Source organism: Rhinolophus sinicus, linkage group LG16, assembly GCF_036562045.2.
Source record: "Rhinolophus sinicus isolate RSC01 linkage group LG16, ASM3656204v1, whole genome shotgun sequence".
In the NCBI taxonomy this organism is placed as follows: Eukaryota; Metazoa; Chordata; class Mammalia; order Chiroptera; family Rhinolophidae; genus Rhinolophus; species Rhinolophus sinicus.
Window position 1 is genome coordinate 19,912,554 of NC_133765.1, and position 21,988 is coordinate 19,934,541.

General features: G+C 50.4%; 1 protein-coding gene across 4 annotated transcripts in view; it reads right to left on the minus strand.

The window, feature by feature from the left end:
- The window catches only part of OSBP2 (oxysterol binding protein 2), a 160,643-nt gene that overhangs the window by 31,549 nt on the left and 107,106 nt on the right, over positions 1-21,988 (minus strand). The window lies entirely within an intron of this gene.

Consider the following 21,988-nt stretch of genomic DNA (forward strand, 5'->3'; position numbering starts at 1 on the left):
CGGCAGCAGCTCACATCCCAGGCCACAGACCCCGAATCAAGTCTGGCTCTGTTCCCCATAGCACTGGCCCAGCCCGAACGGACCCACACTTTCCCACCAACCTCACATTCCTCTCCACTCTATGCCCACCCGGCAGCCACGACAGACTGGCCCCTGTTCCCTTCAAACGTGAGCACTCATGCTTGGGGCCTTTTCCGTTTTGTCCCTGCTGCCTGGAACCACCTTACCTCACCTCTATTTAACTTGTTTTTAAGTTTAGTACACTTTAGTCAGCAGCTCTTAGGGTCCAAGTTCAGGTCCAGCTGCTGGGGACACCTCCTCCATCTCCTCAGACGTCTCACCCCTCCCCACCCCAATGCTCGCACGTCTTCACAGCCTGCCTGAAGATGCCGGGGCCCAAGTCAGGGCTCCCCATCCTGCTTTCACCTCGCCCCATCCTGCTTCGGGTCATCATCCATCTCCCCTGGGGGAGCAAGGCAACTCTCATTTATCAAATGCCTTCTGTGTGCAGACACTGGCTGTGGCCTCTCAGTGGCCTTGTCAATTTAGGGACTGTCCCATCCCCAGGGGACAGATGAAATAACTGAGGCTCAGAGAAGCAAAGTCATGCCCTGGCCACCCAGCTAGTCTGCTGCCTCCAGAGCTACTCTCTTCATGCCACGCTGCTGGGGCCTCTGTGAGCCAGCCAGGTGGGTGCTTCCTCTTCTTCTCCTACCCCCTCTCGCCTCTTGCACAGCTACCCAGGTGCCCTCAGGGTGTGCCTTTCTGCGAGTCTGGGGTACCCTAGATCCCAGCTGGCCCGGACCCTGCTGCTGTTTTAATGCTGAGCTGGGACCACCAAGAGGCCAACCTTGTCCTGTGAGCCAGAGCCTATAACTGAGGGGTTTCTGGAACGTCTTGTTTCAGAAATAATCAGCAAGAAACTTGTTTTTTGTTTGTTTAGATAAAGAAAATCTGTAACCCAAGACACTTTTTTTTTTTTTTTGGTAAAAGGTGCCTATTGTGAGAGAACAGCTTTCTTCTCACAGTGGGCAGGGTGAGTGGGGGTGGCCATGGCTGAGTCACTGCCCTGAGCCGGTGGCAGTACCAGGCCAGACAGTGGAGTGGGGCCCATGTATTCACTGCATACCCTGTCCCTGCCAGTCACAGGGGCCTCGGGCAGCGTCGTTCCCTGACAACCAGCCCAACTCCGTCCTTCAAATGACCCAGTGTCTGGAGATCACACGTGCTGGGCCAGGCTCTAGTGCCACTGGCTTTATTACTGTGAATGCTGAAGCTCACAGTGGTTGACAGACCTTGGCTGTTCTTCCCACTCTGTAGGCGAGAAAGTACAGGTTCCAAGAAGATAAGCCACCGGTGTATGGCCCTGCTCTTAAGGGGGCAGAGCTGGATCTGAACCCAGGTTGGTTTGCACAGAAGGCCTTTCCTCTCTCTGGACCATCTTAGAAAGGTTCCAATGGCTGATGTATCTTGCCTTTCTGGGTGCCAGGCTGTGGGTGAGGGGCTGCCTCCATTAATGCATGTTGATGACCCAGTGAGGTAGGTTTGGGGGCAGAAAGGTAATTGAAATTGCTCAGGGCCACAAGGTGAGGGAATTCTGGAGCTTCCAGGTCTGTCTGGTTTCAGAGCCCAGGAGCTGAGTTACAAAACAAACCCCTGTCTCCTTTCCATGTTCAATACGTCTTACAACTAGAATGGAGAGCCACCAACCAACCAGAATGGCTGCCGCTGAGAAGGCCAGGTGGGGGCATGCTGGCTGTGACCCCTGTGCTCTAAGCAAGAACTGATGAGAGACACAACCAGCCTAACGCTGAGTGTCCTTCCACGTGGAGGGCAGAGTGGTTAACCACATTTCTGTTTAACTTATCATTAAGCAGTCCACTTAGTAAGCAGCTCTTAGGGGCCAAGTTCAGGTCCAGCGGCCGGGGGTGTGGGGATGTGCTTGTTTTGCTCCCAAGTTGCTGGCTATGTTGTTATGGGGTGGGATGGAAGGACACCCAGGTCAGTGATTACTGACCAGCAGTCTGTACTCTGCGGATGGGCAGCAAGAGTCCCTCCCAGATGGACAGTGAGATCAGAAGAATGGAGGGGGCCAGCCCAGTGGCTCAGGCGGTTGAAGCTCTGTGTTCCTAACTCCGAAGGCTGCCGGTTCGATTCCCACATGGGCCAGTGGGCTCTCAACCACAAGGTTGCTAGTTCAATTCCTCGAGTCCCGCAAGGGATGGTGGGCTCCGCCCCCTGCAACTAAGATTGAACACAGCACCTTGAGCTGAGCTGCTGTTGAGCTCCCGGATGACTCAGTTGGTTGGAGCACATCCTCTCAACCACAAGGTTGCTGGTTCGACTCCCGCAAATGGATGGTGGGCTGCGCCCCCTGCAACTAGCAACGGCAACTGGACCTGGAGCTGAGCTGTACCCTCCACAACTAAGATTGAAGGGACAACAACTTGACTTGGGAAAAAGTCCTGGTAGTACACACTGTTCCCCAATAAAGTCCTGTTCCCCTTCCCCAATAAAATCTTTTTTTTTTTAAAAAGAAAAAGAATGGATGAGGGAGAGAGAGGTGGGGCAAGAGACGGAGTGAGTAGGTGAGTAAATGAATGAATGAATGAATGATCTTACACAGCACAGGAGGCCTCTCCAGGCCCATCAGTTCTCAGTGGCATACACGGGGGTGGTGGGTCAGCACAGGATGGTGGGGTCTGGAGAAGGATGAGCAGTAGGGGTGGGGCACAGAGGCGCTAGCTGGACAGTGGAGACAGTGAAGCGCCTCTGGCACAGCCAAGGAGCCTGGGCCTTCATCCCTTGGTAAAAGGGAACGTTTGGGCATCTGAGCAGAGCCCATGGGACAGACAAGACTGGTGGCAAGTGGCATGACAGGCATATTGGAGGGACAGAGAGACCAGAGACCTGGCAGGGCTGGGGCCAGGGTGGCCACGGGAAGCCAGGGGCTGGACCCATGAACACCGCCCAAACATGTGGACGGCAGCACCTACCCAGCTCCAAGGTCATGGACAAGCAGTGATGGCCACACTCCCACAGCCCCCACACCCCACCAGTCCTCAAGGAGGGGGTGCGTGTCACTCAGAAGCTGACATGTGGCCCAGCCCCCCATATTCTCGCAAAGTCTCAGGCTGTTCAGACATGCGCTAAGCACAGCAGTGCGAGCACCCACTCACGCCTGGGAGGAGGCAGAGCTGAACAATGAAGGGGACTCGGCTTCTAAAATGGTGAACTCTGGCCACACTGAGGCTCCAAGTCTCAGTTTGGGGTCCGGGGTCTTGCAAGGAGCAAAACCACACTGGAAAGACAGATGAAACTCAATGTTAGAGATGTAAATAAAACTACTTAATGTGACATTCCCCAAACTGGAAAAAAGAATGGGTGCTATTAAATTAGCTTATGCGTTCTGAAGGAGAAACAGGTGGATTCCCATTAAGAACCACAAACATGACTCTTCAGTTTCTATCGCCCACTTCTCCCTCCGACAGGGACTCTACTGGTAGGAGACTGAGTCCAAAGGAAGGAAAACACTTGTATGTACGAAGCTATTTGGGCCTGCAGTTCTCAAGCTCGTGGCCTTGGGGGTTCTCATGGTCTTGGGGGTCCTCTCTGTTCCCACTTCCCACTGGGAATAAAACTCAGGGACAGTGAGCATCTGAGAGAAACAATGGAACAATCCATATCAGCAACAACAGAGCAGACACTGAACTATCCAAAGTGATAAAATCCTACAGAAAGTTTGCAACTATGTTAATACAAGAATAGCAGCAACTGAAATCTAGGGCCAAGACAAAGCCACAGGACCCAGCACAAAGGCGTCCCTCGCCGGCCTCAAAGCCCACACAAAGGCCAGGACTTAGCACGCAGGGGTGGTATAAAAACTGAGCTGGTCGGAGAGAACAGTCTTGAATGCCTGGGTTCCTGGTTCACGTCGAACTCTGCTGCTTTGTGTGGCCGTCTTCTTTCTCTGAGCCTCAGAGTCCTCCTGTGTATAGCAGGGCACCAACACCCACCTCGTGGATCTGGGAGGGATACAGGTGCCAGGTGGCCCACCTCAGCTGGGGTTACCACCACCAGACCAGCAGCAACCTGCCCACACTGAGCGGAACCCTGCACGTCTAGCTTGGGAAACAAGCGCTAACACAGGGAGAGGCCCACCCTGGTTTTCATGTTCTGGCTGAGTTCAATGCCTCTCAATTACCTTCTAGAAAACGCTAGTCCTTTAAAGAAACAACAGAAGCAGGAAGTCTACCGGAGCACTAGGAGGGTAAAATGTTTCATCAGCCAGGACCCATTGCACGCGGGGGCCTTGCCCCAGCCTCGTTTCAGTGGAGACTGGGAAGGAGCCAGCAGGTCCCTCATAGGTGGCACCTCTGCATAAAGGCCAGGAGGGAAGCCAGGAGTGGGAGGCTGGGAAAGAGGTGCTGTTGAAGTGCTGAGGTCTAAAGGGAGGTCGGCTGGGGTGGGGAGATGGCCCCAGGCTCAGAGCGGTGGTGCCCCATCAGTCTCCCCTGCCTGTCCCTCAGGGCTGCCATGGGGGACATCTGAAAATGTCCCCTGGCCACTCCTGGCCCCCCAGCTCTCCATGGAATGGGCATAGGGGTGCGAGGGAGGCCCACGCTGATGGGAAGCCAAGGCCACTGTTCCCCAGAAGTGGAGATGACGGCCTCCCTGTCCCTGGGCCTCACAGGGGGGCTGCGTAGCTGCCTCGGCCCCTCCCCATTCTGCCTCAAGGTCTCAGGTGGCTCTGGGAGGTAGGGAGCAGCTGTGGTCCTTCTTGGTATCTCTACAAATGCCAGGAAGAGGAAGGCATGGGCTGCCTCGTGACCGCGCCCCGCCATGGCTGGTGTTCAGGTTCCGAGTCACTCAGACGGCTCCCCAGCAGTTGAAGGTTGGGGTTTCCTGACCTTGGAGCCCTAATTTTCTGGGCCTCTCCTTCTTTAGTTGCTGCTTTGTCTCTGTTCAGAACAATAGTTTGCAGGGAGGCAGACTCTGGCCCTCAGATAAAGGACAAGTGTCTACCAGGGAGGTAGCCCAACAGGACCAGCATGTGTGGATGGAGCAGTGTTGGAGCCTCCTGTGCAGCCTGGCTCCCAGCCATGTCTTCTGCTCCACTTGCTTCTCCTACTTCCTTCATAGTCACTGTCAGCGATACAAGGTGGCAAGAGCATTCCTGGCTGCCTCCCGGGCTGTCAGGTGACACCACTCACAGAATGGCCAGGCCAAACCCAGGAGGGCAGACTGGCCCGGGCATGAACGACGTAGGTCATGCCCGTTTCATCCAGGCCCATGCCTTTGTTTTCCGATGGGAAAACCGAGGCCCAGAAGGGGGAGAGGAGCTTGGCCAAGGTCAGACATGAGACCTTGGACAGGCTTCTTCCCACGTGGCTACGACATATCTTCTGAGGGCTTGGAGCCTGGGTCCCTCGTGGATGATCCCAGGGCCTGGTCCACTTTCCTGGAAGGCGAGTAAGCGGGGTCACCACTCCATGTTTCTGCTGTCAGAGTCCCTCCCCAGGTGGGAGGCTGCTGGCCTCTGCTCACAAGCCGGGCACCCACTGCTGACATTGGGAGCCTGCTGCTTGGGTGTGTGGGGCACTCAGGTCTGCAGGAATAGACAGTGCGCTCCCTCCCAGCAGGGGGCCGGGGTGGGGGAAGGCAGGAGCCAAGGGAAGACCACCCACCTTTGCTGGCAGTGTGTGTGAGCCCGGGGCCAGCTAGAGGAGCTCAAAGTGCATAAGGCACCTGACCTCTGCCTGGTGAGGCTCCATCTGCCCATCCTTCCTGTCAAATCTCTACCCCTGCACCCTCGGCTCATCCCCTTTCCTTTTCTCTCCAGTACACACACTGTCCTGCTGGCCCCGCGGCGACCCTCACCACCCACCTCTGCTGAGCTCCCTGCTGTCAGTTGCTCCCTCACTCATTTTGGCCCCTGGCTGGCTCTGCACTCAGCTGGTACACCCAGGAGATGCTATGCGAATCGCACCCAGACCCACCCTGGGTCTCAGCAGCTTAGGAAGCAAGTTCTGGAAGAGGCTGCTTCCCACTGGTCAGCAATGAAGCAGCCAGGAGGGACGGCAGCATTGTGCAGTGCATGACATTGACCGTGGCAGCGGCAGCGGAGGCTCACACAAGTGCCGGAACTGCTGAAAGCGCTGGGCAAACAACTCATTTCATTCTTGCACCCCTCGCATCCTCCCTTTACAAGTGAGCAAACTGAGGTTCAGAGCGGGATGGGCCCTAAGGTGAGCGAGCGGCAGAGCTGGGGCGCCTCCCCCCAGCTATGCCAGCCCCTTCCTGTCTCTCATTGCAGGCCACACTGAGGGGCTCTCTGTGCCTCTGGCCTGGGAAACCAGCTGTAACGCTGGGAAGAGGCACACTTTCATTTTTCTGAGACTGCAGTGACCTCCTGTCAGGGCGTGAGCCCCAACTCTTACACGCACAGTGATTTCTCTATTTTATGGGATTTATGTGGGCATCTCATCTTGCCCTCTCTCTGCTGGCCTACGTTGTCTCCTCCCTCACCCCCCACCACTGTTAGTCTCCCCAGGAAGAGAGAAGAACCAAAACATTTGCACTGGAGGGGCCTGCAGACACCACCACCCGTGCCCTCATTTTAGCAGGAGGCTGCACCTCAGAACCGAGGGCATCTGGGCTGAGACCACTGGGCAGCCAGAGAGGAGGAAAGTCAGGGTGGGAGCCCACATCCCCACACTGCCAGCCTCCAAGGACACAGCCCACAGGGGACAGTGACCCCGAACTGGAGGGACTGTGATGGAGAAAGGACTAGAGAGCTGGAGGGGCAGAGCTCGGGGCAGGCGGCAGGGGACCGCTGCCTTCTCATCCGCCTGCATTGCCAGCCCCTGCTGGGCAGAGGACCCGCCATTTCCCTGCTGTGCCTCCCAGCAAGGCTGCCAGGACCATCTTTCTGAACTCCCACACGCTTCTCCATGCCTTGCTCTGTCTGTCTGCGTGCTGGTGGTCCAGCGTGCTTCTAACGTTCGGCTCCAATCTCCACAGAAAGACCGAGCAGGAGCCCAGTGCATTGCTCTCCCATCTGCAAGGCTGCGGCTTCGGAAACAAGAACCCCGGGCACGGAGGATGGAGAAGCTTACCCTGCTCTTCACCTTCCCCAGAGACAACTCAGGGCCGCAGGGGCCTGCACCTTCTACTGAAAATGACTTCTCAGTAACAGCTGGGGAATTCAGGCCTGTCATTCCTCCACATTGGTGCTCCCAAGCCTCCCTAGAGAAAGTGGCAAAAGCAAACAGCAGCTCCAGACTATGGAGCATGGAAAGACTTGCTCCGGCCTCCAAGGCAGGCGCCAAGCTCGAGATAAGGTGAAGGTAGCCCCGGGGACAGTGGGATCACGTGGAGAAAACGACCGTGGAATGAATGCTCAAGCCTAGTCTCAGACTTGACCGTTTTTAGAAAAGCAGCAATTCCTAAAATACACATCAATTTTCACGAGCTACATGCAAGAATGAATTCTCCTTTTTTGTTAGAAGACAATAGATCTATAAAACTCAGGTCACTAATGTGTTATCAGGCAGCAGTCACAAGTTCTCTGTCCACCCTGGCCAGGCCAGCAGCGTGTGGCAGTGGCCTGTCGTCTGCAGAAAGCTTCCCAAGGGTATTGAGTTTCCAACCCTTAGTCGCTATGCTGGGTTGGTTACTGTTCCCTCAAGTTGCTGTCCTTCCTGGAACTTTGAACATGACCTTATTTGTAAGGGTTGATGAAGACGTAATCAGTTATGATGAGGTCATGTTGGAATAGGGCGTGTCCTTAATCCAATATGACTGATGTCCTTACAAGAAGAGGAGAAAAGACATAGAAACACACGTGATAATAGAGAGAGAGACTGGAATGATACATCTACAAGCCAAGGAAGGCCAAGGATGGCCAGCAACACCAGAAGCTGACAAAGGCTGGGAACAGACTGTCCCGGGGCTGTCAGACAGCATGGCCCTGTTGGCACCTTGATTCCAGACTTCTGGCTTCCAGAACTGTGAGGGAGTAAACTTTGGTGGGTTTAAGCCACTGCGGCGTGGTAAATTGTTACGGCAGCCTGTGGAAAACTCATACTGTGGCTTAAAACAACACACACATATTATCTGACAACTGCGGAGGTCACAAATCCTAAAATCAAGGCATCAGCAGGGCTGCATTCCTTCTGGAGGCCCCAGGGGAGAATCTTGTTGCTTTTTTGAGCTTGTGGAGGTTGCCGCATTCCTTGGCTTGTGGCCCCTTCCTCCATCCTCAAAGCCGGCAGGGTAGCTAGCATCTTCCAATCTTCCTCTCTGACTCTGACCCACCTGCCTCCCTCTTATAAGGACTCTTATGATTATATTGGGCCCTCGCAGATAATCCAGGATTGTCTCCCCATCTCAAGATCCTTAATTTAATCACACCTACAAGGTCCCTTTACCATATGAGCTAACATAGTCACAGGTTCTGGGATTTAGGACACGGATATCATTGGGGGCCATGGCTGAGCTGAACACTGGGCTGTGTTCTCACTCTATCATTGATCACGACACTTGATTTACTGTCCTGAGCCATGGTCCCTGGGTGCCCTCGAGTTAATCCCCGAGACGCCTACCTGGGCACAACTCTTCTCTGTTCTCCCCTCAAAGTCTGGCACATACGCCTCCTGACTGGTCAGGGCAGAGGTGGTTCTGGGCCAGGCAGGCCTGCTTCGACCCCATGAGGCCTTCGTTAACACATTGGGGATATTTATATGTCCTCTGGACAAGGACATTTAGCACCCAGCCCACAGCCAGTGCAGAGCTGGGACTTACTGGCCCCAGCCCATCCATATTCCCGTCACCTTCATCAGCACAGCTCCTTTTGCATATAACTGGTCTTGAATTTACTTCAAACCATAGAAGTTAGGAATCAGAGGGAGCCCCTGTGTGTTTGCTGTGCCCCCACCCCTGCTCCCCACTCGAGGTTCTCCCTGAACCCTGAACAGCCGGCTCTGGCTGAGGAGCCCACGGGCACCCGCGCCAGGTCCCTCTTTCACCCTCTTTCATGGGGGGACTCCTGGGAACAGTGGGTTGCCATGGAAACAGCCAGCTCAGGAGCCAGGTGAGCTATTTTTAGAAGTGAAGCTTTTTTTTTTACCTTGAGGAAAATGGATCAAGTTTCTGGATGGGAAGTCCTGTCAGGAGGGCAGCTTTTTGAAACTGAGAAACCAAAAGGCTGCAAAGACCGGTTTTGGATGGGGGCAGGGCAGTGACATGTTGGTGGGAGTCAGAGCCCTGTGAACACCCTGTTTTGCACTGCCTCATGCTTGGTTCTCTGGGGAACCTGGCTTCACCCTCACCTGCCCATGAGCTCCTCAGGGTCAAGACACGGATGACCAGCAGGTCCCCTCCCCTCACACACTATGGCTGGAGGTGAATGAGAACAGCCTTGGTTGATAGGGGGTTCGCGGGACAGATGAGGTTAAGGCCAGCATTCACCCCTCCCTCTACACCCACACCCAGTGCTGGGCTGGGCAAGTTTTGGGGGGCGGTGGCACTGAGATGGGTCCTAACAGAGGGACAGGACTACAACAGAAGGGGACAGGCCTATTGGGCAGGAGGGACAAATGCAAGGGCCCCAGCAGGGTCCTGAGCAAGGAGGGACATTCAGATGGCTCATCAACCTCTGGGTGCCAAGAAGGCAGGGACCCCCTGCCCTGCGCCCAGCAAAGCCTGCCAGCGTCCCACCTCCTATCTCCTCCTTAGCTCTTAGGTCATCCAGTGCTTTCCCACTTCTACGTCACCCCTGGATTTCTTTCCTCCTTTCCTCTGTCTGGCAGATGGCTGCTCCCTCGAGGCCCAGTACTGGTCACTTCAACTGAGCAGCTGCCCTGAGCCCTCAGGCTCCCTCCTTTGGGCTCCGCAGCCTCCACCCAACTGGAGTCACAACGAAACATGTAAAAAGAACATGGTAGCTTGGAGGACAAGGGTCATAGCCTGCTCATCTCTGCAGGCCCAGCAGCAAGCTGGGCACCGGCCCACAGGGCCCTGAGAGGAGACAAAGAGAGAAGCCTTGACCCACTCTCTGGGAGTAGGGTGAGGAGGCAGCCGTAAGAGGGGACAAACAACCATCCGCAGGGCAGGTGGCACCAGGCGGGTGGAAGCCCGTAGGTAGCCAGGGAGTGCCACTGGCTGGTGGGGGGGAAGGGGATAAGGGACACACAGTGTCTGAATGCCTGTGTGTCCTTGCTCACACTGGCCCTGTCCTGGCCCTCCTGCCACTCCGCAGAAGAGAGGACACACAGAAGGTGGTGAAAGATAACCTTCAAGGCAGGGGAGCCTGTGGGCTCTGCTGCACTGGGGCTGAGACCCAACTGTCCAATGGAGGCTGATGGGCACGTAAGTCACCAGGACTGACTTTGACCCACCCAGGGGTGCTCCTTTGAACCAGCAGCATTGATAGTGGGGACAGACATTGCTTCCTTCCCTCTCTGCTGAATCTGAGTATGCAGGGCAGGGAGGGGACAAGGCCTAATCCCTGAGCCCTAGCAGCTTTCCAGCTGGTGGTCTCAGTCTCTGCGTGACCACTCCTCCCTGAGGTTCCCAGATGCCCCACAGGGGCTTTCATCCCATCCTGAGCCCCGAGGACACTGAGCAGGAAGGGCATCCTATTTTTCTTGCAGTCTGGCTATGCAGAGAGACACCCCACTGCAGGGCCTCTGAGGAGACACAAACGCAGCCGGTGTCAGTTTCAGGTGAGAACCGTGGGGGCGCTGCACTCTTGGCAAGAAACAGGCATTTCCAATTTGCAAGGTTAGCACCTTCAACATTCAATTACAGCAGGTTTGGTGATTTCTATTTAGATTTCAGGAGGTTTGTTAAGCTGCCTGAATTTGATCGCAGAATGCAATCAGCCGGATGCTGAGATCAGACAGAATTGGGCCTCAAGGCAGGTCCACGGGATGTCAACTGACTTCAGTGAGTCTGAGAGTGAACAGTTGAGTTGCGTACTCTGCTCAGTGACTGCCTACTCTGCGCTTCTACATGTTGTGCCATTCCCATGTATGACACGGTATGCTGAAAGAACCACACACAGAAGAGGGAAGAGCAGCGTGGAGAGTTAAAGATGGTGCCCAAGACCTAAGGCTCCTAAATGGCAGAGCTGGGATGGCGGCGAGGTCTTTACAGAGAGCCTGGTGGCACCTGTCACCTCTATGTCCCTGGACACCAGTACCCACAGCAGCTCACCCATGCCCAGCCCTGAGATGATGCCCAGGCCAGCCAGTGACCTCCAACCTGACCTGGTTTGGATGGGTGGGAAGGGAAGCCCTACCTGGGGGGTGGCGTTGGGCCTCTGGTCCCCTGCCCCAGGAGAGGACCTGCCAGTGCTCTGCCCCACTCAGGCAACGGGGAGAGGGAGGCTGAGCAGTGTTCTGGGAGCTTCGAGAGAACAGGAGCCCCAGGGTGGGGATATTGGAGAGATGACGTCAGGCTGGGGTGGGGCCCTGAGAGGCCTTTGGAAGGAGGCGGCAGCCTTACAGATATACTGTGGGAAGGTGATGCGATGTCGGGGGCACAGGAGGAGGGTGCCACTCCAGGGCGAGGAGGAGCAGAGCACCAGGCCAGAGCACTGAGTGCGAGCGGCCCTAAGGCGCAGCGCCTCAGGCAGGTGGGAGGCCTCGTGCTGGAGCAGAGCACAGGGACAGGTCAGACTTGACAGGGAACCACCAAGGGCCCCTGGGAAGAGGAGGGGCTCCCCTGAGCCACAGCCAACCCTTGCTGACTGGGGAACCCAGAGGAAAGCAGGCCTGCCTTCCCCAGACTAGGTCCTGGGGGACATTAGTCCTGCAGGAGGTGCTGCAAAACAGGAATCAGTGATGAGAACGAAACAAAAAACTTCGGAAAACAGGATGATGTCCCTTCCCCCCAAGGAGGTAGGTGACTGAAGACCGAGAAGCTTGGCCTTGGGGACCTTGGAAGGCACGTCAGGATCTAATCTGATGGAAAATCAGATAATAATAAATAATAAATTGTGAAACCCTGGCAGGCAGACGGAAAACACAAGCCAGAGCACGAGCGTCCTCTTGACCTTTGTGGCCCCTGGGGACCATCTCCCCTCCTCTCTCACTGGGGATCAGCACAGGTGTGTTGAGAGCATCGGGGACCCCATGCCATCACATGGGGCTCTCCTGGCAACTTCCCCAGGAGAGGGGCACAGGGGTTGCACCCTCACCAGGACAGCTATAGGGATGGGCGACCCAGGCTGACGTAGAACCTGGGTTTGGCTTCCATTCTACCAGAGTTGCAGGGGCAGAAACCTCACCCCACAAACACCACGAATCTGTAGGCCAGTATCTGTGGTGGCTGAATCTCTGGTCTTCCCAGGGCAAAACAGTCCCCAGGATTCTGGCTGACAAGAGAGGCCAGCAAGCAATGGCAGGCTGGGCAACAGTTTTGGAGGGCAAAGGAATGCACCCCCTCATTTCCTCTCACCAGAGGGGGCTGGGGCGCAGGGTCAAAGCCATGAAAAATAAATGCATGCAGATGACCCTTAGGATGCCCACAGAACCTGGTGCCTCTCTCCTCAGCAGAAGGCTATGACCCCGCAGCCTCAGGGCGACCTCAGGATGATGAAAAAACACTCTGGGAGCAGGGCCTACCCCCCTCCAGGGAGACAAACCTTGGCACAGAGATGGAACATAAAAATAGAGGCCCGTGCTCCAATTATGGCATCTGCCGCGATGCTGAAGATAACCTGCCACCCACAGCCTCCTCCAGCTGGCAGAGCGCCCAGCCCAATAGCTTCCACCCTAACTGGGGCTTTCATAGTGGCTTTTTGCACGAGCGGGGGTGGCGGGAGGTGTCTGTCTCAGGTCCAGCACTGCACCTGCCCAGTCAAGGCTTGAGTTTCGACCCCCAGCTCCCAAGGTGCAGAGGTGAGCTACTCCCCAGCCAATCCGAAGCAGGTGCAGGAGGGCCGAACCTCATGCCAGCTGGGTGCGGGCGGAGATACAGCAGCCCACTCCCCTGGTGTGACCTGATTGGGTGGGGGAGGTGCTGCTGCCCTCACCTGACACCTACAGGCAGCTGCACATGATGCTCTCACCTGAGCCCTCATTTGGTGGGCATGGGAGGGGCTGGAAGCTGGAGCACACATGCTCCCTTTCCTCTGACCTGCTGACATCAAGACCAGCTGCTCTCTCACTCTCCCTTGCCCCAAGCTGCCTTCTGGGTAACCAAAGAAAAGGGGAAAAAAATTCTCTCCGTATCCTGACAGTTCAGGAAATTAAATGATTTCCTTGTTTCTACGTTGAAGTCTAGCTTCCATCCATATAATGCAAATTCAGTTTTGTGTGTTACTTTCTCACCTAGTAGTCCATAAACCTCTTCCCCCAGTCTCTATGACTTGGTTACTTGCATGTAACAGTCCCATGGCCCTTCGGGTTATGAGCTGTGGCCTCCCCAGGGCACTGGCTGTTGGGGCCACTGTGTGAATGCAGCAGGAAGGCACCGCCTTTGCCCCAACTCTGAGCACAGCTCCTCAGAAAGCACTGACCCCAACTCACACGTCTTACACCAAGTCACCAGGCACCACTGCGACCTGATCACTCGGCTGACCGTGTAGGGCCAGCGATCCCTGATCAGTGACTGGACCCTTTAATGCATAAGGAGCCCCACCTGTGTGTTTCATTTTGCGCAGCACAAACATCTGTCTCAAGGCCAGAGCAAGTGGAACTACACAGCACGGTCTGGCAACCCACAAGTGAGAAGCTGCTGACCTGTCCCAGACGGCGCCAGCACTGCTGAACAGGTCACTGGAAACTGCTAGCTTACATTTTCCTGGCCTGAGTACAACCACAGCTGCTTATCCTTGGAAATCATCTGATGCCCACATAATCACACTAACGAGCTTTCCACGTGCAGCTGCCTGTAGGTGTCAATGACAGAGTGAGCTGAGGCAGGGGGCCTGGGGCGGGAGAAGGCCCCCACCACCTAGAAACCATGGGGCTCTGAAGGGGCAGGGGCTGTGTCTGCCTGGTTGAGCCCGGCATCGCGGAGCCCGGCATGCAGCAGGTGCTGACTAAAAACCTGCTGAATGAACGGATGACAGGAAAGAAAGAGATAGAAAAGTGTTCTGTGAACTGCAAGGCAGCGTGCAGGTGTGAACGGTAAGGAAGATTATGGTGCTTTGGGTTATAAGAAGAGTCTGGGTTCAGGGTTTCCTCTGTGCCACCCCTGGCTCTTGAGCTAATACAGAAATCCAAAGTGAAGTGGATCACAACCTGATCGCCTTGTGACCCCCACCTGCCCCCCCCCGCCCTGTCCCAGAACAGTCCCTGCAAGGATCCTCTTTTCGCCCCAGAGACCTTCTCTAGGTGCCCTCCCACCTCTTCTGGCTGTAGCACGGTGGGTGGGGGCCCCGGCCCTGTGCTGAGCTCGGTGGGGAGGGCGAGGAAAACACCCACAGTCCATACCGAGGTGGACTCTAGCGGATAAAGCAGCCTCTTTCATTTAACTGACCAACTTAGAGATACTCTCCCCTTTTATGAGTCAAGAAGTCCCACTTTGCTATTTATCACGACCTTGCACAGTCACTTCACATCAACCTTCAGTTCTTCATCTGTACAATGGGTTAATACGTCTGTAAAGTGCATCACACAGTGCCTGGCCGACAGCGAGGCCACAAACATCAGCCATTATTACCTGGCGATGAAAATGATCCCCTTGTTAAAGGTAGAAAAATCGAAAAGCTCTATGGAGAAAAGCCAAAAGTAGCAAAGAAACCATCAGCAGTGGCCCTCCTCAAGATAACCTCGTCAATCTGTCTGATGCCAGTGGCAAGTCTTCCTCTTCCCTGCCCACTCGAACCTGCTGCCCAGAGTGGGGACTGCCTGGGGACCAAGAACACCCAAATGAGAGATCTTTCCGGGGCCAGGAGGGCAGCCGGGAACTCTGGTCACTTGAAAGGCAGGTGCCCCACCATCCAGGTATACCCGGAGCCAGGTGAACACGTCTACCTGCTCCCTGCCAGTCTGGGTCCCGGGAGTCAGTTCCTGAGCCCTGACCAGCCAGGCCTGCAGAGCTGAGGACCAGGCTGGCAGAGGCAGCCATCTGAAGCCACCACCTAGGGAAGGCCTGACTCTAACGGCAACACCAGAAAATTAAACTTGGCAGAACATGTTTAAAGTGAACAGGCTCAGAGTGAGGCTCTGAGAAAGGGATAGGGGAGAAGATTCTTTGTGGAGGCTGTGGTGGCTCCTCCAAAGCCCCTTTTATTCTTCTCCTAGTTCTGGGTCACTGAAGCTGGGAGCCTGGCACATGCTGGTATTTGCAGGCATCTGAACACTCTTCCTGGAGAACACCGAGGGCAGGGGACAGTCTTTCCGCATGACCCACCATCCTCGGGAAGGCAAAGTGCCCTGAAACTGCTGGCGGCTGTGAGCCCCGATCCAGAGCGGAGTGGGAGAGGCCGATGATGAGGGTCAGTGAGGCGAGGAGGGCATTCCTGCTGCTGGAAGCCTGTAAGGCCTTTCCAATTCCCAGTCTAGTTCTTTGGTTTCTATGTTTCCAGGCCTTTAGGAAGACGGCCAGGGGGCCAGGTCCTCAGCTTAAATGTTGGTTCAGCCACCAACAGGCAGATCCCCTCCTTCTCTGGGCCTTGGTGTTTGCTCCTGTAAAAGAAAGGGCCTCTACCAAGCAGACCCACACTCCACTGCAGACAAGGTCCACCAGCTATAGTTAACACGGGCACACACTCAACCTTGACCCCTGGGCCCTGGAGCTCCTTAGCTAGTCGCACTCTGAGAAGGGGAAGGAGAGGAAATGACCGTGCAATCATGTGAAGACCCCCCTGCCCACCCTCCCCGCCCCGATTTGACAATTTAGCAGAACTGGTCATTTATGCAGAAGCCTTGGCAGCCAGGCCAGAGGCCAGTGTCCAATGGGACACTGTGAGACAGAGCAGAAAGCTAACGGTGAGAGTAACTGTCATCAGCCAGGCAGGGAGAGCCCAGATCTGACACCTGAGAATCAGGACCAGCACTCGGAACCAGAGGAGGGAGAAGGAAAAGGGGCCGAGGAAAGTCTGCAGTGCAAAAGCCTTGAGGGAGTCATTCTCCTGCGCTTCTCCCTCTGCACTGTTCTTTCCTCTGTCAGTCAGTGTGGAAGCAGAATCTAGGGAGGCTGAGTCCCCACCGGGTCCGCCATCATCTCCCTGGCCCTGTCTCCTCCATGCCTGTAACTGCCGAGCTGCAGTCACTGCCCACAGCTTAGGGGGACCCTACCAGCAGTACCAGTGCAAACACCACTGTGCGCAGATGGCTCCCAAGGCTTGGGGAAAAGCCACCTAAGCCGTTGCTGCTAAGGAAGGAAATCAATCTGAAAAGAACGAGGCCCCAGAAAAGTCCACATTTGGGAAGAAAGCTGCTTAAGACGAGCTTCATTCTCAGGTGCTTGGCAGTTACATTTCTTACTGTAAGTTACTGAATTGGTTTTTTATTCTCTAAAAGAAATGGAAAGGAGAAATTCCAACATGTGATCGTATTTGTCAAGACACTGAAGGTGATGGTTCCTAAAAACGGAAGGGAGCTATTTCCAACTGCCAAGTCCTGGAGACTAGGAACTGGTGCCTGGTCAGCAAATACTGCCCCAGGGAACCTTGGTGTGAGGCTGGGGGGAGAACAGTGGGCCTAGATGGAGGGAGGAGGAAGTGGGAGGGTAAGAGTGAAAAAGGAAGAGGCTTACCTCAGAGCAAAGCCTGAGAGGAGGGCCATTTGCTCCCTGGGGCTGTGCCAGTCGGCTATCTACCCCAGTTCTGGGGACGCCATGCTCAGCACCTGTTCCCTGAGCCCACAGAGTGAGCTGCTCATAGCCTGAGGAGCAACACCAGCTCCCCAGAGCCTGGCTGGGACCCTCCCCTCACCTGCAGAGCCACTCCAGGCCCAGGGAGTTCTCACATGGGCCACAGGGCTGAGGAAGAAACCTGAACGCACCCAAAGACACGCATGTTACGCAGCCTGTGAGAATGTTGGAACATGATCTGGCAAAATCCGAAACCCCACAGTCAGGCGGGCTTGAATTACAACCAGACAGTCTGTAGAGATCCAACAACTTTGGGCCAAGTTTCCACCAAAGGTCCATTTCAGGTTGGTTCCACAGCAGCTTGGCAGAGCTCCCCTTAAATAGGTCATCCTGTGGCTGAGAACTTTCTAGTGTCTTTGTACCAGGTTCATCCATGCTGGAAGGGGGTGGGACTAACTGGAGCATGTAGTGTGTGTGTGTGGGGGGGGCGGGGGTGTGCTGTGAGGCCACTGGGGGGCTGTGCTGAGGAATAGCAAAGGCCATTTAGTATTAGAGGGCCTTGAGGACCTCGGAATGGCTGTTTCCCACAAAAGTCCCCTTTTCCAGAGCAGGTAAGCCTGAGGCAAAGACCTAGGCAACAACAGCAGCCACTGCCTGCTGACAGCACAAAGTCACTTTATCGTTCATTAAGCATCCCTTAGGGTCATCACACCCCTGTGCTGTGGACTCCACTTCTGGCCCCCTTAAATGTGCGGGGAGCCCGGGTTCCATGAGGTAAGGTGCCTGACCACAGTCATCTGGTGGGCAGCTTTAGCTGCTGGGGCCCTGAGAAGGGATGTGGGAGTGGTAGGCATGTAAGCCAGAAGACAAAAGAATAGCTTCTTTACAGCGCTGAAAGAAAATAAAACAAAACGAAACAAAACTAGAATTATATAGTTCATTAAAATGCCCTTCAAAAATAAAGGTGAAATAAAGAAATCTTTGGGCAAATAAAATCTGAGGGAATTGTGGCTAGCTGATCTACACTACAAGACGTGTTAAAGGAAGTTCTTCAAGCTGAGAGAAAATGATACCAAATGGAAACTCAGATCCAGATAAAGGAGTGCTAGAAAAGATAACTATGTGAGTAAATAGAAAAGATGCTGGGTTTCTCATTTTTCTATTTCATTTAAAGACAACTGACTATATAGAGCAAGAAGAAAAGTATATTGTAGGGTTTATATCATCCTCAAAAGTAAAACAGAAAAAAGTGGGGGCAATGAAAGTACATCACTGTAAGGTGCTTACATTATAGCTGAAACAGTATGATTTGAAGGAAGACTGTGATAAGTTAAAGATGTGTAATGTAAACCCCAGAGCAACCACTAAGAAAAGAGAGATGTATGGTTATGAACTAAATTGATATGAAAGAACATTAACTACTAAAAATAATATTACAGATGGCAGGAAAAGAGAAAAACACATACAAAAACACATTAGATCAAACTAATAGAAAAATGGTAGATTTAAACCCAATCGTATCACCAATTACATTAACTTAAAATGGTCTCAACACTCTAATTAAAAGTCGGAGACTATCGAACTAGATAAAAAGTAACATTCATTATATGCTAACTATAATAATACCCCTTTAAATATAAAAGCATAGATAAAATAACCAACCATGTGCTTTGTACAAGAAACACACTTTAAATATGAAGATACCAATGGCTTAAAAGTAAAAGATTGGAAAAAGAAACATGGAGGCAATTACAAGAAAGCTGTACTGGACTCATTAACATCCAAAAAGAGGCCTGAGGACAAAGATAAAGAGGGAAATTCATAATGACAAAAGAAGTCCATTCATCAAGATGACACAAACTCCTGAATGTGCATGCATGTCATGGCAGAACTTGAAAGTACATGAAGCAAAAACAGAAATGGAGAATAAGAAATCTACAATTATAGTTAGAGATTTCAATACTCTTTTAGCAATTGATAGAAGAAGTAGACAAAACAAATAAGTATTTAGAAGATGTGAATCTTTAAGAAGTCTTTATCAATTAATTGACATTTATAGAACACTACACTTTACAATAGCAGAATACACACTCTTTTCAACAATACATGAAGCATTCACCAGGACAGAGCATTTGCTGGGCCATAACCAAGTCTCAAATTTAAATGATAAAATGTACATTCTCTGGCTACTACAGAATTAAATGAGAAAGCAATGACAAAAAAATGTCTGGAAAATACCCAAATATATAGAAATTAAACCACATATTTATAATTAGCTAATGGGTCAAATAATAAATCACATGGGAAATTAGAAAATATTTTGAAATAAATGATAAAGAAAATGCAACATATCAAAATTTGTGGGATGCAGCTAAAGCAGTGTATGGAGGGAAATACATAGCTTTAAATGTGTATTTTAGATAAGAAGAAGGGTTTAATTAATGATCTAAGTTTTCATCTTAAGATGCCAGAAAAAGAGAGCAAATTATACTTGAAATGAGTAGAAGGAATAAAATGATAAAGAACAGAAATCAATGAAATAGAAAATAATAACAATGGAAAAAAATTGAACTAAAAGTTTTTCTTTAAAAAGATTGATAAAATTGATAAGTCTCTGACTACAACAATCAAGAAATAAAGAAAATACAAATTACTGATAATGGGAATGAAAGAAGGACTACTACTACTGAGCCTATTGACATTAAAGGGATATTAGAAGAACAATATGAAAAACTATGCCAACAAGTTTGACAGCTTGATGAAATGGAAGATTCCTTGAAAGAAGAAATTACCAAAAATTGCACAAGAAGAAAAAGAAAATCAGATAAGCCCTTTATAAAGAAACTGAATTTAAAATTAAAAACCTAAGAAAACTTAGGTCCAAATGGCTGCACTGGTGAATTCTACCAAATATTTAGAGAAGAAATAACACAATTCATATACAAACTGTCAGAAAATAGAAGAGGTGGAAAATAATTTGCAATCATCTTATGAGGCAGTATTATCACATCTTATAAGGAACCAGGATTACACTGACCAAAAGCTGACAAAGACTTTATAAGAAAACTACAGCCCAAGATCCCTCATGAATATAGATGTAAAATTCCTTGACAAAATATTAGCAAATAAAATTCAGCTAGAAAGGATACTTCATCAATAACTGGGGTTTATCTCAGGAATGCAATGTTTACTATTTGAAATTAATACAATACATATTGACAGTATAAAAATATAATCAACTCAATAAATACTGAAAAAGCATTTGATAAAACTCAACACTAATTCAGAATAAAAACTCAGAAAACTTGGAAGAAAAAGAAACTTTCTCATCATTATAAAAGGCATCTATAAAAACCCTACAGCTATCATTATACTTGATAATAAAAAGTTGAAACTTTCTCCCTAAGATCAGGAATGAGGCATGTCTGCTCTCACCACTTCTATTCAATATTACACTGGAGGTCCTAGCCAGTGCAATATGGCAAGAAAAAGAAATCAAAAGCAAACGAGTTAAAAAGAAAGAAGTAAAAATGCCTTTAGTTATAAATAATATGATTACATATACAGAAAATTCTAAGGAATCTAAAGAAAAACTAGAACTAACAAGTGAATTTATCAAGATAGTAGAATAAAAGGTCACATACAATAATCAATTGTATTTCTATAATACTAGCAATGAATGACTGGAAAATAAAAATTTAAAACTAATACCATTTATAATAGTATCAAAACCAGTAAATACTGACAGGTAAATTTAACAAAATATGTGCAAGAAGACACATAGCTTAGATAGATGGATGGATAGATAGATAGATAGATAGATAGATAGATAGATAGATAGATAGACAGATACCATGTTCATGGATTAGAAACTTCAATATTGTTAAGATATCAATTCTCCTCAAATTGATCTATAGATTCAATGCAATCCCGATCAATATCCCAGCAGCCTTTTCTAGGAATTGACAAGTCAATTCTAAAATTTTTATAGAAAAGCAAGGACCAAGAATAGCCAAAACAGTTTTGGAAAAGAAGAACAAAACTAGAGGACTTATACTACTTGATTACCATGCTTTACTACACAGCTTTAACAATCAAGACAACATAGTGTTGGCTTAAGTACAGACTTGTAATTAAACACAATAGAGAGTTCAAAAACAGACCTGTACATGTGTGATCAAGAGATTCTCAACAAAGGTGTCAAGGGAAGTCAATGAGGGAAACACTTTACTTTAAAAAACAAAAAGCGCCTGAACAACTGAACATCCATATGGAGACATCCACATTGACAACTACCTCCACACTGACAACTACCTCACACCACACATAAAATTATTAAGAATGGATCTTAAACTGAAATGTAAAAGCTAAAACTATAAAACATCTAGAAGAAAACAGCACTATCTGGAGTTAGGCAAAAATTTCTTAGAACACAAAGAGCACTAAACATAAAAGAACTGATAAATAGATATAAGCAAAATTTAAATCTTATGCCCTTCGAAAGATACCATTAAAAATGAAAAGGTATCTCATTTGTTTGTCTTGTTCTTTTGTTGTTTTTGGTTTATATACCACATATCAGTGAAATCACATGGTTCTCTGCTTTTTCTGTCTGACTTATTTCGCTCAGCATTACTCTCTCAAGATCCATCTATGTTGTCACAAATGTTCCTATATCATCTTTTCTTACCACCGAATAGTATTCCATTGTGTATATATACCACAACTTCTTTATCCATTCATCTATCAAAGGACATTTTGGTTGTTTCCATGTCTTGGACACCTGAAATCTATGTAATCTTACTAACAATTGTCACCCCAATAAATTTAATAAAATAAAATTTAAAAAAAATAAAAAAGGTAAAAAAAAAATGAAAAGGTAAATCACAGATTAGGAGAACTTTTTTCAATAAATATTCCTGAAAAATAACTTGTATTTGGAATACATACAGAATTCTTGAAACTCAATAAGGCAAACAACACCCCCCACCCCCAGGCCAGCACATAGCCAAAACATTTGAAAGGCACTTTTAAAAAGAATATATACAAATGGCTAATAAGTATGAGTACATGAAAAGATGCTCAACATCTAGTAATTAGAGAAATATTAATTAAATATAAATGTAATCAATTAATGTAAATTAAAACTACAATGAGATACCACTAAATGCCCACCAGAACAGCTGAATTTTAAAAAACTAACAATAGTGAGTGT